At 48.2% G+C, this 15,197-nt stretch overlaps 1 protein-coding gene across 5 annotated transcripts in view; it reads right to left on the reverse strand.

Moving 5' to 3' along the window:
- The window catches only part of neo1a (neogenin 1a), a 217,661-nt gene that overhangs the window by 157,233 nt on the left and 45,231 nt on the right, over nucleotides 1-15,197 (reverse strand). The window lies entirely within an intron of this gene.

Here is a 15,197-nt window from a genome sequence, read left to right on the forward strand (position 1 = left end):
CCAAGTGACTATCCACTGAGCTCACCAGGAAAGCAAATGTGTGCATGCCAACTGAAGGTTGGATCAGCTGTGATGCCCTTCCACCTCCCCGAGATTAAACTGCTGCTAATACTCGTCGTCATGTTGACGAGAAACCAAACGGACACTCACACCCAGGGAGCTGCACCCCAGCAAGGATTAGAGCATTCAGGAGAAAGGAGAAGAACTGTGGAATGGTAAATGTGGCTGGAAAGCGAATGAAATGATTAGAGATGGAGATTTGGAAATGTGACTGGAGGCTGTGGCAAGACTGGCCAAAACTCAATGGCAGTGTAATTTAGATTACAGAAATGTAAATTAGGTGTACTGCTTCTACCACACGAAGATTCAACACACTGGAACATGAGATGCAGCCTGACACACACTTATTAATGTGAAATAAAGCCCACTGCTCACTGAAAATATGTCATTTGATCCCTCAAAGCAATATGCCGAGGTTCTTCTTTTTCTTTGGCCTCCTTCTCTCGAGAGACAACAGGTAAGCACCAAGAGGTGGTCAGTGGTTTATGGAGCAGTGCCTGGAGTGGCTATAAAGGCCAATTCCAGAGGGTCTGATCAACACATTAAACACCAGTGCTGTGCTGGATCTTGTTAGCACCTCTAAGCACCATCCAATTGCTTAATTCCTCTTCAGCTAAGCAGACTTTCCATTGAATAGTAGACAGCCCTTTAGACTGATCACCAAGCTGCTAGCTCAGATAATTTGAAGGTCTATGTGTCAGGGCCATAATCCTTCACAATAACAGCAACTTGCAGGCTCTTAGTAAGATAGTTCCACAATAATATCTGGAATTCTTAAACCATGGCTCTGCTTCCCTCATGGCCTGGTGACTAAAACATCACTCCAGTAGAGGACTGTGTCCCATTGACCTGGAAGCTCCAGGTTCCATCACCAGTCCTGCTGAGTTACCTGATCTCACTCAGTCTTGCTGCTAAGGGAGCTAAACATAGATCCTGATCCTTAAATGGTAACACCTGGCTGGGATTAAGCACCATGGCATGTGATAACAGGACTGCCTTCGACAGTTGAATAGCCTGTTGCTGCTCTTTATCAACCTGCTACTTGAAGGATAGCTTACTCAGTGAGGTAGTAGAGGGCTTGGTGAACAATGCAACCATATCCCAGTGAGAGTCAGCACCTTCAGGAACTGTCCCACAGTGAGAGTCAGCACCATCAGGAACTGTCCCCCAGTGAGAGTCAGCACCATCAGGAACTGTCCCCCAGTGAGAGTCAGCACCTTCAGGAACTGTCCCCCAGTGAGAGTCAGCACCTTCAGGAACTGTCCCCCAGTGAGAGTCAGCACCTTCAGGAACTGTATCCCAGTGAGAGTCAGCACCTTCAGGAACTGTCCCCCAGTGAGAGTCAGCACCTTCAGGAACTGTCCCCCAGTGAGAGTCAGCACCTTCAGGAACTGTCCCCCAGTGAGAGTCAGTACCTTCAGGAACTGTCCCCCAGTGAGAGTCAGCACCTTCAGGAACTGTATCCCAGTGAGAGTCAGCACCTTCAGGAACTGTCCCCCAGTGAGAGTCAGCACCTTCAGGAACAGTCCCCCAGTGAGAGTCAACAGCTTCAGGAACTGTACCCCAGTGAGAGTCAACACCTTCAGGAACTGTCCCCCAGTGAGAGTCAGCACCTTCAGGAACTGTCCCACAGTGAGAGTCAACACCTTCAGGAACTGTACCCCAGTGAGAGTCAACACCTTCAGGAACTGTCCCCCAGTGAGAGTCAGCACCTTCAGGAACTGTCCCCCAGTGAGAGTCAGCCCCTTCAGGAACTGTTCCCCAGTGAGAGTCAGCACCTTCAGGAACTGTCCCCCAGTGAGAGTCAGCACCTTCAGGAACTGTCCCCCAGTGACAGTCAGCACCTTCAGGAACTGTCCCTCAGTGAGAGTCAGCACCTTCAGGAACTGTCCCCCAGTGAGAGTCAGCACCTTCAGGAACTGTCCCTCAGTGAGAGTCAGCACCTTCAGGAACTGTCCCTCAGTGAGAGTCAGCACCTTCAGGAACTGTCCCCCAGTGAGAGTCAGCACCTTCAGGAACTGTCCCCCAGTGAGAGTCAGCACCTTCAGGAACTGTATCCCAGTGAGAGTCAGCACCTTCAGGAACTGTATCCCAGTGAGAGTCAGTACCTTCAGGAACTGTATCCCAGTGAGAGTCAGCAACTTCAGGAACTGTATCCCAGTGAGAGTCAGCACCTTCAGGAACTGTCCCCCAGTGAGAGTCAGCACCTTCAGGAACTGTCCCCCAGTGAGAGTCAGCACCTTCAGGAACTGTCCCCCAGTGAGAGTCAGCACCTTCAGGAACTGTATCCCAGTGAGAGTCAGCACCTTCAGGAACTGTCCCCCAGTGAGAGTCAGCACCTTCAGGAACTGTCCCCCAGTGAGAGTCAGCACCTTCAGGAACTGTATCCCAGTGAGAGTCAGCACCTTCAGGAACTGTCCCCCAGTGAGAGTCAGCACCTTCAGGAACTGTCCCCCAGTGAGAGTCAGCACCTTCAGGAACTGTCCCCCAGTGAGAGTCAGTACCTTCAGGAACTGTCCCCCAGTGAGAGTCAGCACCTTCAGGAACTGTATCCCAGTGAGAGTCAGCACCTTCAGGAACTGTCCCCCAGTGAGAGTCAGCACCTTCAGGAACAGTCCCCCAGTGAGAGTCAACAGCTTCAGGAACTGTACCCCAGTGAGAGTCAACACCTTCAGGAACTGTCCCCCAGTGAGAGTCAGCACCTTCAGGAACTGTCCCACAGTGAGAGTCAACACCTTCAGGAACTGTACCCCAGTGAGAGTCAACACCTTCAGGAACTGTCCCCCAGTGAGAGTCAGCACCTTCAGGAACTGTCCCCCAGTGAGAGTCAGCCCCTTCAGGAACTGTTCCCCAGTGAGAGTCAGCACCTTCAGGAACTGTCCCCCAGTGAGAGTCAGCACCTTCAGGAACTGTCCCCCAGTGACAGTCAGCACCTTCAGGAACTGTCCCTCAGTGAGAGTCAGCACCTTCAGGAACTGTCCCCCAGTGAGAGTCAGCACCTTCAGGAACTGTCCCTCAGTGAGAGTCAGCACCTTCAGGAACTGTCCCTCAGTGAGAGTCAGCACCTTCAGGAACTGTCCCCCAGTGAGAGTCAGCACCTTCAGGAACTGTCCCCCAGTGAGAGTCAGCACCTTCAGGAACTGTATCCCAGTGAGAGTCAGCACCTTCAGGAACTGTATCCCAGTGAGAGTCAGTACCTTCAGGAACTGTATCCCAGTGAGAGTCAGCAACTTCAGGAACTGTCCCTCAGGTGAGAGTCAGCACCTTCAGGAACTGTCCCTTCAGTGAGAGTCAGCACCTTCAGGAACTGTCCCCCAGTGAGAGATCGCACCTTCAGGAACTGTCCCCCAGTGAGAGTCAACACCTTCAGGAACTCTCCCCAAGTGAGAGTCAACACCTTCAGGAACTCTCCCCAAGTGAGAGTCAACACCTTCAGAAACTGTCACCCAAGTGAGAGTCAACACCTTCAGGAACTCTCCCCAAGTGAGAGTCAGCACCTTCAGGAACTGTCCCCCAGTGAGAGTCAGCACCTTCAGGAACTGTCACCCAAGTGAGAGTCAGCACCTTCAGGAACTGTATCCCAGTGAGAGTCAGCACCTTCAGGAACTGTATCCCAGTGAGAGTCAGCACCTTCAGGAACTCTCCCCAAGTGAGAGTCAGCACCTTCAAAAACTGTCCCCCAGTGAGAGTAAGCACCTTCAGGAACTGTCACCCAAGTGAGAGTCAGCACCTTCAGGAACTGTCACCCAAGTAAGAGTCAGCACCTTCAGGAACTGTCCCCAAGTAAGAGTCAGCACCTTCAGGAACTGTCAAGCAAGTGAGAGTCAGCACCTTCAGGAACTGTATCCCAGTGAGAGTCAGCACCTTCAGGAACTGTCACCCAAGTAAGAGTCAGCACCTTCAGGAACTGTCACCCAAGTAAGAGTCAGCACCTTCAGGAACTGTACCCCAGTGAGAGTCAGCACCTTCTGGAACTGTCCCCCAGTGAGAGTCAGCACCTTCAGGAACTGTCACCCAAGTAAGAGTCAGCACCTTCAGGAACTGACCCCAAGTAAGAGTCAGCACCGTCAGGAACTGTCCCCAACTGAGAGTCAGCACCTTCAGGAACTGTACCCCAGTGAGAGTCAGCACCTTCAGGAACTGTCCCTCAGTGAGAGTCAGCACCTTCAGGAACTGTCCCCCAGTGAGAGTCAGCACCTTCAGGAACTGTATCCCAGTGAGAGTCAGCACCTTCAGGAACTGTATCCCAGTGAGAGTCAGTACCTTCAGGAACTGTATCCCAGAGAGAGTCAGCAACTTCAGGAACTGTCCCTCAGGTGAGAGTCAGCACCTTCAGGAACTGTCCCCTCAGTGAGAGTCAGCACCTTCAGGAACTGTCCCCCATTGAGAGTCAACACCTTCAGGAACTCTCCCCAAGTGAGAGTCAACACCTTCAGGAACTCTCCCCAAGTGAGAGTCAACACCTTCAGAAACTGTCACCCAAGTGAGAGTCAACACCTTCAGGAACTCTCCCCAAGTGAGAGTCAGCACCTTCAGGAACTGTCCCCCAGTGAGAGTCAGCACCTTCAGGAACTGTCACCCAAGTGAGAGTCAGCACCTTCAGGAACTGTATCCCAGTGAGAGTCAGCACCTTCAGGAACTGTATCCCAGTGAGAGTCAGCACCTTCAGGAACTCTCCCCAAGTGAGAGTCAGCACCTTCAAAAACTGTCCCCCAGTGAGAGTAAGCACCTTCAGGAACTGTCACCCAAGTGAGAGTCAGCACCTTCAGGAACTGTCACCCAAGTAAGAGTCAGCACCTTCAGGAACTGTCCCCAAGTAAGAGTCAGCACCTTCAGGAACTGTCAAGCAAGTGAGAGTCAGCACCTTCAGGAACTGTATCCCAGTGAGAGTCAGCACCTTCAGGAACTGTCACCCAAGTAAGAGTCAGCACCTTCAGGAACTGTCACCCAAGTAAGAGTCAGCACCTTCAGGAACTGTACCCCAGTGAGAGTCAGCACCTTCTGGAACTGTCCCCCAGTGAGAGTCAGCACCTTCAGGAACTGTCACCCAAGTAAGAGTCAGCACCTTCAGGAACTGTCCCCAAGTAAGAGTCAGCACCTTCAGGAACTGTCCCCAACTGAGAGTCAGCACCTTCAGGAACTGTCAGCCAAGTGAGAGTCAGCACCTTCAGGATCTGTCACCCAAGTGAGAGTCAGCACCTTAGGAACTGTCACCCAAGTAAGACTCAGCACCTTCAGGAACTGTACCCCAGTGAGAGTCAGCACCTTCAGGAACTGTCCCTCAGTGAGAGTCAGCACCTTCAGGAACTGTCCCCCAGTGAGAGTCAGCACCTTCAGGAACTGTATCCCAGTGAGAGTCAGCACCTTCAGGAACTGTATCCCAGTGAGAGTCAGTACCTTCAGGAACTGTATCCCAGAGAGAGTCAGCAACTTCAGGAACTGTCCCTCAGGTGAGAGTCAGCACCTTCAGGAACTGTCCCCTCAGTGAGAGTCAGCACCTTCAGGAACTGTCCCCCAGTGAGAGTCAGCACCTTCAGGAACTGTCCCCCAGTGAGAGTCAACACCTTCAGGAACTCTCCCCAAGTGAGAGTCAACACCTTCAGGAACTCTCCCCAAGTGAGAGTCAACACCTTCAGAAACTGTCACCCAAGTGAGAGTCAACACCTTCAGGAACTCTCCCCAAGTGAGAGTCAGCACCTTCAGGAACTGTCCCCCAGTGAGAGTCAGCACCTTCAGGAACTGTCACCCAAGTGAGAGTCAGCACCTTCAGGAACTGTATCCCAGTGAGAGTCAGCACCTTCAGGAACTCTCCCCAAGTGAGAGTCAGCACCTTCAGGAACTCTCCCCAAGTGAGAGTCAGCACCTTCAGGAACTCTCCCCAAGTGAGAGTCAGCACCTTCAAAAACTGTCCCCCAGTGAGAGTCAGCACCTTCAGGAACTGTCACCCAAGTGAGAGTCAGCACCTTCAGGAACTGTCACCCAAGTAAGAGTCAGCACCTTCAGGAACTGTCCCCAAGTAAGAGTCAGCACCTTCAGGAACTGTCAAGCAAGTGAGAGTCAGCACCTTCAGGAACTGTATCCCAGTGAGAGTCAGCACCTTCAGGAACTGTATCCCAGTGAGAGTCAGCACCTTCAGGAACTGTCACCCAAGTAAGAGTCAGCACCTTCAGGAACTGTCACCCAAGTAAGAGTCAGCACCTTCAGGAACTGTATCCCAGTGAGAGTCAGCACCTTCAGGAACTGTATCCCAGTGAGAGTCAGCACCTTCAGGAACTGTCACCCAAGTAAGAGTCAGCACCTTCAGGAACTGTCACCCAAGTAAGAGTCAGCACCTTCAGGAACTGTCCCCAAGTAAGAGTCAGCACCTTCAGGAACTGTCAAGCAAGTGAGAGTCAGCACCTTCAGGAACTGTATCCCAGTGAGAGTCAGCACCTTCAGGAACTGTCCCCCAGTGAGAGTCAGCACCTTCAGGAACTGTACCCCACTGAGAGTCAGCACCTTCTGGAACTGTCCCCCAGTGAGAGTCAGCACCTTCAGGAACTGTCACCCAAGTAAGAGTCAGCACCTTCAGGAACTGTCACCCAAGTAAGACTCAGCACCTTCAGAAACTGTCACCCAAGTGAGAGTCAGCACATTCAGGAACTGTCCCCAAGTGAGAGTCAGCACCTTCAGGAACTGTCCCCAAGTGAGAGTCAGCACCTTCAGAAACTGTATCCCAGTGAGAGTCAGCACCTTCAGGAACTGTCCCCCAGTGAGTGTCAGCACCTTCAGGAACTGTCTCCCAGTGAGAGTCAGCACCTTCAGGAACTGTATCCCAGTGAGAGTCAGCACCTTCAGGAACTGTCCCCCAGTGAGAGTCAGCACCTTCTGGAACTGTATCCCAGTGAGAGTCAGCACCTTCAGGAACTGTATCCCAGTGACAGTCAGCACCTTCAGGAACTGTCCCCCAGTGAGAGTCAGCACCTTCAGGAACTGTCCCCCAGTGAGATTCAGCACCTTCAGGAATTGTCCCCCAGTGAGAGTCAGCACCTTCAGGAACTGTCCCCCAGTGAGAGTCAGCACCTTCTGGAACTGTCTCCCAGTGACAGTCAGCACCTTCAGGAACTGTCTCCCAGTGACAGTCAGCACCTTCAGGAGCTGTCCCCCAGTGACAGTCAGCACCTTCAGGAGCTGTCCCCCAGTGACAGTCAGCACCTTCAGGAGCTGTCCCCCAGTGACAGTCAGCACCTTCAGGAACTGTCCCCCAGTGAGATTCAGCACCTTCTGGAACTGTCTCCCAGTGACAGTCAGCACCTTCAGGAGCTGTCCCCCAGTGAGAGTCAGCACCTTCAGGAACTGTCCCCCAGTGAGATTCAGCACCTTCTGGAACTGTATCCCAGTGAGAGTACCTTAATGAATATGGATGAAAATGGAATAGTGTCGGTCAGATGGTTTCACAGGTCGGCGCAACATCGTGGGCCGAAGGGCCTGTACTGCGCTGTAATGTTCTAAATTCTAAATTCTAAAGGGAAATCAGCGATGGGGAAAGAAATGACGACATCTGTCCAGTGATGATTTGTCCCAAAATGTCTTCATGATGATTTGTAAATCAACAACATGAAGGGGTATCTGCTAAAAGTGCTGGCTCTTAGACAGGACAACCAGTGCCAGCCACACAAATATTTACCAGATGCTGTGACTGGCTGCTCAAAAGCAAATGGGCACCTACAACAATCGCCATTCCAAGCAGATCCTGTTAATATGAACATTTGTACCAGTCTCATGGACTGTCCCTCCCATGCCTATAACTTGTTCTCCCTGACTATATGCGTCAAGAAAACCATGGTTATGGGACAAGGTGTTGTATCTCCACCCCTGATCACACTAAATATCACCCCACTGGAAGTGGTTAGCAAATTCTGCTACCTTGGGCCCACGGTGATGCATAGGGAAAGCAGCTACCACCTTTAACCGACTCACAAAACACGCATGGGATAACACCAAGCTGACCCTTAGGACCAAGCTGATGGTTTATAAGGCCTGTATTCTCAGCACCTTGCTGTAGCTGTGAAACATGGGTGACTTACAGCTACCAGGAAAAGAAGCTCAATAATTTCTAATTTCCATCCTGCTATCTGTGGCATGTTATTGGTATATGCAGGCAGGACATAATCACAAATGTGACAGTCCTCCCAAAGGCAGAGCTCCCAAGTGTGTTGGCACTAATCAAATAGAGGCGGCTTCAGTGGATCGGACACATCCGCAGGATGGAAGACGGTCGCATGCCCAAGGACCTTCTGTACGTTGAGGTAACCCAGGCCAGACGACCAGTGGGGTGCCCAAAGCTCTGCTTCAAGGATGCTTACAAGCGTGACATGAAGGCCCTAAATGTCGTCTAACCCACCTGGGAGTCAGTAGCTAGTGAAAGAAGGAAATGGCAACACATCCTCTGGGCACTAGCACGATGACCAGTTGCTGCAGCAGCTTGGTAACAGGCACCAACGTCAAAAACAACTCACAGCATCACTTGGCAACTTCACGTGCAGCATTTGTGGCAGAACCTGCCTCTCAAGGATTGGCCTTCACAGCCATCAACAAAGGTGCACCAAGAGAAGACACCCCACCTCAATGGATTGTTTGCTGCAAGTCCATCATCTTTCATAGATGGAAGGATGCTCACCAAGTGTGCCAGTTTAACAGTGCCTTCAGCTTATGAGGCCATACGTGTGAGACTACACAGTGACTCTGGCTAGGAAATCAGCAATGGAGAACAGAATCAGACTCAGTGTGACATACCTATAGGCAGACAGTCTGGGTTCATGCATGAGAACAATGACTTAGGCGTAGTATTGGAGGTTGCTGGTACAAATGGAATGATATCCCAGCATCACCACTGGACAAGTAAAAGTGAAGGAAAAAAGGTCAGTGTAACTGTATATGGTCAGTGAGACCAAACAGAAGATGTGGAGATTCCCCAGATGAGGTGGGGATTGTCAGTCAGTTGTTACTGCATGGCCTTCATTCAGCCTTTGATGCCTCTGTTGTTTGGAAACGGAAGAACAAAGTCACTATAAAACAGAAGAGTGCATGTGGAGGAAGTTGGATGATATGCAAGTCTTTCTCATTGCTTTGGGAACTTGTTATTTGTTATCACATAATTACAAGTTGTTACAAAGCTTCCATTTTCCAGTTGAAAGGATGTTAAAGATCTCACAGCCCCTCTTGAACAGCAGCAAGTTTTCCCTGGTGTCTTGGCCAACATTCTTCCCTCAGCCATCAACACCAAGTAACTATCTGTGGAATGTTGTGATGCACAAGATGATGTCAAATTTGCCAAGATGGCAGCAGCAGCTCCATCTCAAAGTGATTCACTGTATGTGAAGCATCCTGAGATGTTCCTGATTGGCTTTGATTTTTCTTTTCAATTTTCCTACCTCCCCCCAAACAAAAATAACAATGCCCATAATAAAATGAAATTGGGTTAAACTAGAGTACATCACCACAAAGTTCAAATTTCACATGGCAAACCTTTCCAGGATGTGGGTGTTAAATACAGAATGACCATACTAAGACACTGAATCAGACAGCATCACTGAAAACCAGAGAAGATGATAAGACAGGGCATACAAATATCCTGGTAGAATTCCACATCACTCTAATGACAGGAAACTCAATAATGTAAATGGCATCCTTGATATTCTGTCCAAAGGATATCATTACAAGGGAATTGGATTAATATCCATGGAGATTCCATAAGTAACGCAGGCTAAAAGGAGTTACTTAGCCCAATAGTATGAGGAAGCTGGATTCTAAATAACCTTGCACTGTTTGACCCAATAACTTCCCCTAGCCTGTACCAATTGTTTCTTGACAGATATTACTCCGACTGCCACACACACAGGCTCAATGAGTCCTTTGAGCCGGATGATCCCAGTACTGATTTTTTGAAAACATCAGAAACTGATATATTAATTAACTCATTGGTTATGTCTCCCACCGATAGTGTCATGTCCTCTTTTAAACAGCACTTGGAGAAGGATGTTTGAAATGCTGAGAATTAAATGCATTGGAGAGAGAGAGAGAGAGAGAGAGAAGCTCATGGGGCACCCGAAGGCTAAACGACATTTGGGAGCCACCATACTCTGAGCGACAGAACAAAGGTGGCCAGTTTCAATAAGAGCTGCCCACTCTCATATTACTTCTATCATATTGTGACAAGTTTCTCAAAGGATCACCAATGACAGCCCTCAATACAGACCTCCAGTTCCCTTCCATCATGTCACTCATTTCCTGGCCCAATCAACACTGCTCCACATCACCGCACAAAGCTCAGGCTGAAATCACCTCACTGAGAGAAGCCAGTGTTCTGTAGCTTCCTTTGGTTGATTTGCACCCAATCGTGTTAGAGATCAGCAGTTACTCATTGTACATCTTGCTTCTCTGCTAATCCAAACATTTGGTTCATCCACTCCAAGCTCTCACTACCAGATTTCTCTTCTCCTGAAGGATATGACCCCTTGCAGGGGTACAGCCCTACGAGCACCAACAGTGTTTTATCCTTATGTTTATTCCATGTGTACGACTTGAGACAATGATAATGAACTCCCCAGAATGCTCCATCTGGCTATAATACAATGCATACTGAGCCATTACACTGCAACCCACCAGTAAAGGTCTAGCAATTAAAATTCACATTCAGTGAAGGGGTGGTGGGGGTCTTACACACACATATATAATACATCACCTCATTGACATTTATAAGAACTGATGAACACAGTTAGGGCTAATTGTATTTGAAGAGCTCCTTAATGAAGAGCTCATTACATTACAGCCAATGACCTAATACCTTCTTAAACAGACCATGTATTCAGACTTAAGGTCATGGCACACACTTACAATTAAAGACACTCCACCCTTACAACAGCCCTTGGGAGCCAAATCTTCATGAAACACTGAGCATCCCAGGTCTAGTACCTTTAGAAAACACTGCTACTGTAGAGACTTACTGCAGCTGTGTGTGTGCACAACACTATAATGAGGGGAAGAAGCAGAGCAATTGAGAGAAGCTATCCAGAGATAGAAGTAGCTACAAGACAGGGAAGGGCAGAGAGTAAGAGGGGAAATGAGTGAGAGCAGTCAGGCAGAAAGTGAGAGAGTTGGCCAGAGAGAGTTGATACAGAAGGGGCAGAGTGCAAAAGGGACAGAAAAAAGGTGGAAAGAGAAAGTGGGAGGTAGATGGATAGATATACAGTAGAGAGATAGAAAAAGTGAGACAGAAACACACACAAAGAATTGGATGAGAGACAAAGGGAAGTAAGGACACAGAGACTTAGAGTGACGGAATTCTGTAAATAGAGCCTTATAAAGAAGGAGAGACAAAGGGGTGGGACACAGAGCTGAATCACAGATAGAGGCTAAATAGAGAGGTACAATCATGTGCAACAGGTGCACCACCTCAAACAAGCCTATTAAATCGGACCAAGTGGTTTATTTGCATAAGCTCTGGCCTCTTCCTAACATACACTGTAAATTAAGGAGACTGTCCTCTGTGTTACCTGAATTTCATCACTTCCCACTGCTTGCATTTCCCAGCACTGTTCAAAAAAATCACTGTGAATAAGCATCACCCTCCATTCCTTACCTGATAATACAGGGATTTGAAACACAACAAAAGGATTTGGCAAAACTCTGCACTACAAGTTACATTTGCCCCTGTAGATAACAGTCCTGTTTTCTTATATTCATTCCTAAGGAGTAAACTGACTCTAGATATGCTCCATTTTATCAACTCCATCTATTTCGAAACCCTGAATTAATATTCTGCTACTATCACAAAGTGCAGCACGACTCCAATCTATAAAGTATATACACTGCCTGTGTAACCAGTGCTCTCTGGGAGCCTGACACCAACTCTTCACATGAAATCCATTATCTCTGCAACTTGTTATTCACTGCATTGTGGTGGCCAGGCCTGAAAGAATAGTTCCATGCACCAGGGCAAGAACTTTTGGCAGCCCTGGTGAGATTGAGTATCTTCAGAATATAGAACTCCACAATTGCTAAATACTACACCATACAGCATAATTGCACACAGAGGTCCAGCCTTTAGAAGAAGCAGTCAAGACTAAAAGGCTGGAAAATGGGTAAACAGCAGCATCCATCTGATCAGAAAACTCACTACCTGTGGTACTAGGATCTCACTGGGAGCTAAGCTCAAATCCATTGTCTCGCTCATTGTTCCCTCTCCCTGCATCCTGACTGATTCCTCACTCCATCTGCCATTCGAACTTCAGGACTGCCTCACCTGTGATCAGACAAACACCCAGCATGTTTGTGGGGAAGCTACTAGTTAGACTTCTGAATCCTGTGAATGAAATGGCTAGTTCATTGTTACCAGAACAATCATCCCTCACTCTCCCCAGTGCCCTGGCAAATAATAATCCCTTAACCGACAATCACCAAAACAAATTAACTAGTCATTATCACGTTGCTGTTTCTGGGATCTTGCTGTGTGCAAACTGGCTGCTACGTTTCCTACATTACATCAGTGACTACACTTCAAAAGTACTTCATTGACTGTAAACCACTTTGGGACGGCCTGAGGTTGCGAAAGGGACTATAGAAATGCAAGTTCGTTCTTTCTTTCTATGCTCTTTCTCCTCCAATGCACAGGCTTTCATACCCAAGTTTTGCGTCTACTACTACCTGCTGATTTACTGCATCTCTTTTCTACCTTGATGTGGTCTTGTTCTATGGGATCAACCCCTTCAGCCATGTTTCTTACTGTCAAATATTGTTTTGGTATCAATTAACCATTTCACTCACAGGATTCAGTAGTCTAAGCAGCAGCGCCCCAGAAACACACCCCTTACCCATCACAAGCAGTCAAAAAGCAGCTCTGGTAGTGGGTGTGTGGCTTGTTACAGGGGAAGATCTATTGGTAACAATCCGACCTCCCCTCCAAATCAATTGTAGAGAAACCAAGCCCACTGTGTGTGAAATATCTGTGAAGCAAACTGCAGGAAAGGATGGAGCAGCTTCTGAGTGACAGCAACACAGAGCTTGTGGACAAGTCAGCTGTAGTTGGGAACGGGAACATAAAGTAAACAGATTCAGAAAATGTTGGAAAAACACAGCAAGTCAGGGCTAGTCAGGGGAAGGGTGAGACCATGAAGGGGTTTAAATGCAAAAATGAGAATTCTAAATTCAAGGCATTAAGAGACCAGGAGCTAAGATAGGACAGCAAGCACTCGAATGATGGATGAGCAGGACTTAGTGTGGGACTGGATACAAGCAGCAGAGTTTTGGGTGGGCTGAAGTTTCTGGAAGATGTGAGGCCAGTCAGGCGAGCATTACAATAATCATGTCTAGAGTTAACAAAAGCAAGAAGGGTTTCAGCAGGGCACGGATACATAGCGGCTGTGTTACTGGACTAATAATAACCCAGAGACATGAATTCAAATACCACCATGACAACCTGTGAAACTGAATTCAGTTAACTAAATTAATCTGGAAAAAACTAGTATCAGTAATGGTGACTACAGGATTGTTGTAAAAATCCCACTGCTTGCTAATGTCCTTTAGATAGGGAAATCTGCAGTCCTTACTCAGCCTGGCCTATATGTGACTCCAGAACCACAGCAATGTGGTTCATTCTTAATTGCCCTCTGCAATGCCTTAGCAAGCTACTAAGTTGTCACCACCACCTTCTCAAGGGCAATTAGGGATAGGTAATAAATGCTGGCCTTGCCAGTGACTCCCACATCCTGTGAATGAATAAAAAAAAGATGAGGCAGAGGTAGAATCGAGCAATGTTACAGAGGTGGAAGTAGGTAGACTTGGTAATGGAGAGCATATGGAGTCAGGAAACTAACTCATGGTAATCTAACACACCCTGGTTGCAAACTGTCTGATTCAGCCTCAGACAGTGACTGGAGAGGTGGATGAAGATGGTGGTGAGAGAATAAAGTTTATGGTGAAGACGGCTTTGATCTTCCCAATCTTCAACTGGAGGAAACTGCAGCTCATCTAGGTCTGTATGTCAGAAAAGCCACGTGACATCACAGAGGCAATGGAAGGGTTGTGAGGTGGTGATGGAGAGAATGAGTGTCGTCAGCGTACATATAGAAGCCGAGCCCAATATAGGACTATGTAGCCAAAGGTCAGCACATGGTTAAGGAAATGGAGGGCCAAGGAGAGATCCTTGAGGTATTCCAAGCAAGTACAGTCCCACTGAGCTGGGCAATAAATGTTGGAGAAGGATGGTGTGCTAGATCAGGTCAAAAGCTGCAGCAATTTCTGATTTCATTTCAGATTTCAGGTGAATAAGGTGAGGAGCCGGGAATAAAGGGCGAGGAGTCGGGAACAGGGCGAGGAGTCGGGAACAGGGCGAGGAGTCTGGAATGATTCACAGTGTCGGTGCTGATACTGGTTCGGACGTGCGCACAGAGCTGATACAATCTCTCCAGGATGTGATATTCAGTGAATAGGAGTGAGCCACTGCCACAGCAGGGGTCTGGGCTCTGTTGCAGCACGTGGACTGAGGTGGAGTTCTACTAAATACAAGCTGCCAGCCGCGTGCTGATGTTTGTGTTGAATCCACATTTCCTCTTCGCTTGTACACGCCGTTCAAATTAGGGACTTATTGCAAGAAAAACAGGAAATATTCCATTAATATTTCCTTCCACACCTCTTATCAGTCTGAATGATAGCAGAGGCTTGTTAAAGCATTCACAGTCCTGCCAGTTACCCAGTGGCACTGAGCTGTGACCACATCAAAACCTCACAATTCCTTGCCACAAACATTGGCACGTACTGTGTGCTCACACCAAGTGTGCCCACATGAACCTCCCAATCCTCCAAAGACCAAAGCCCCAATTTCAGTGTGCCCATTCATTAAGCCTGCTCACTCTCCTGTGTATCTATCTATCTATTCCTATGGCACAAACCTGCCATGTTTGCAGAGCAAGATGGACCAATGGGTTAAATACGCAGCCACAGTAAACTATACAGGTTTTGCAAGTCAACACCCAGTGCACAATGAGTAGGAAGACAGACAGATATTAAGTAAAGATGTGATTACAGCCATCAAAAAAATAAATCTTAAATTGAAGGTGTTGCTCAGACAAAGTCTCTTGGGGATATATTACAATATAACA

Source organism: Heterodontus francisci, chromosome 35, assembly GCF_036365525.1.
Source record: "Heterodontus francisci isolate sHetFra1 chromosome 35, sHetFra1.hap1, whole genome shotgun sequence".
Lineage (NCBI taxonomy): Eukaryota > Metazoa > Chordata > Chondrichthyes > Heterodontiformes > Heterodontidae > Heterodontus > Heterodontus francisci.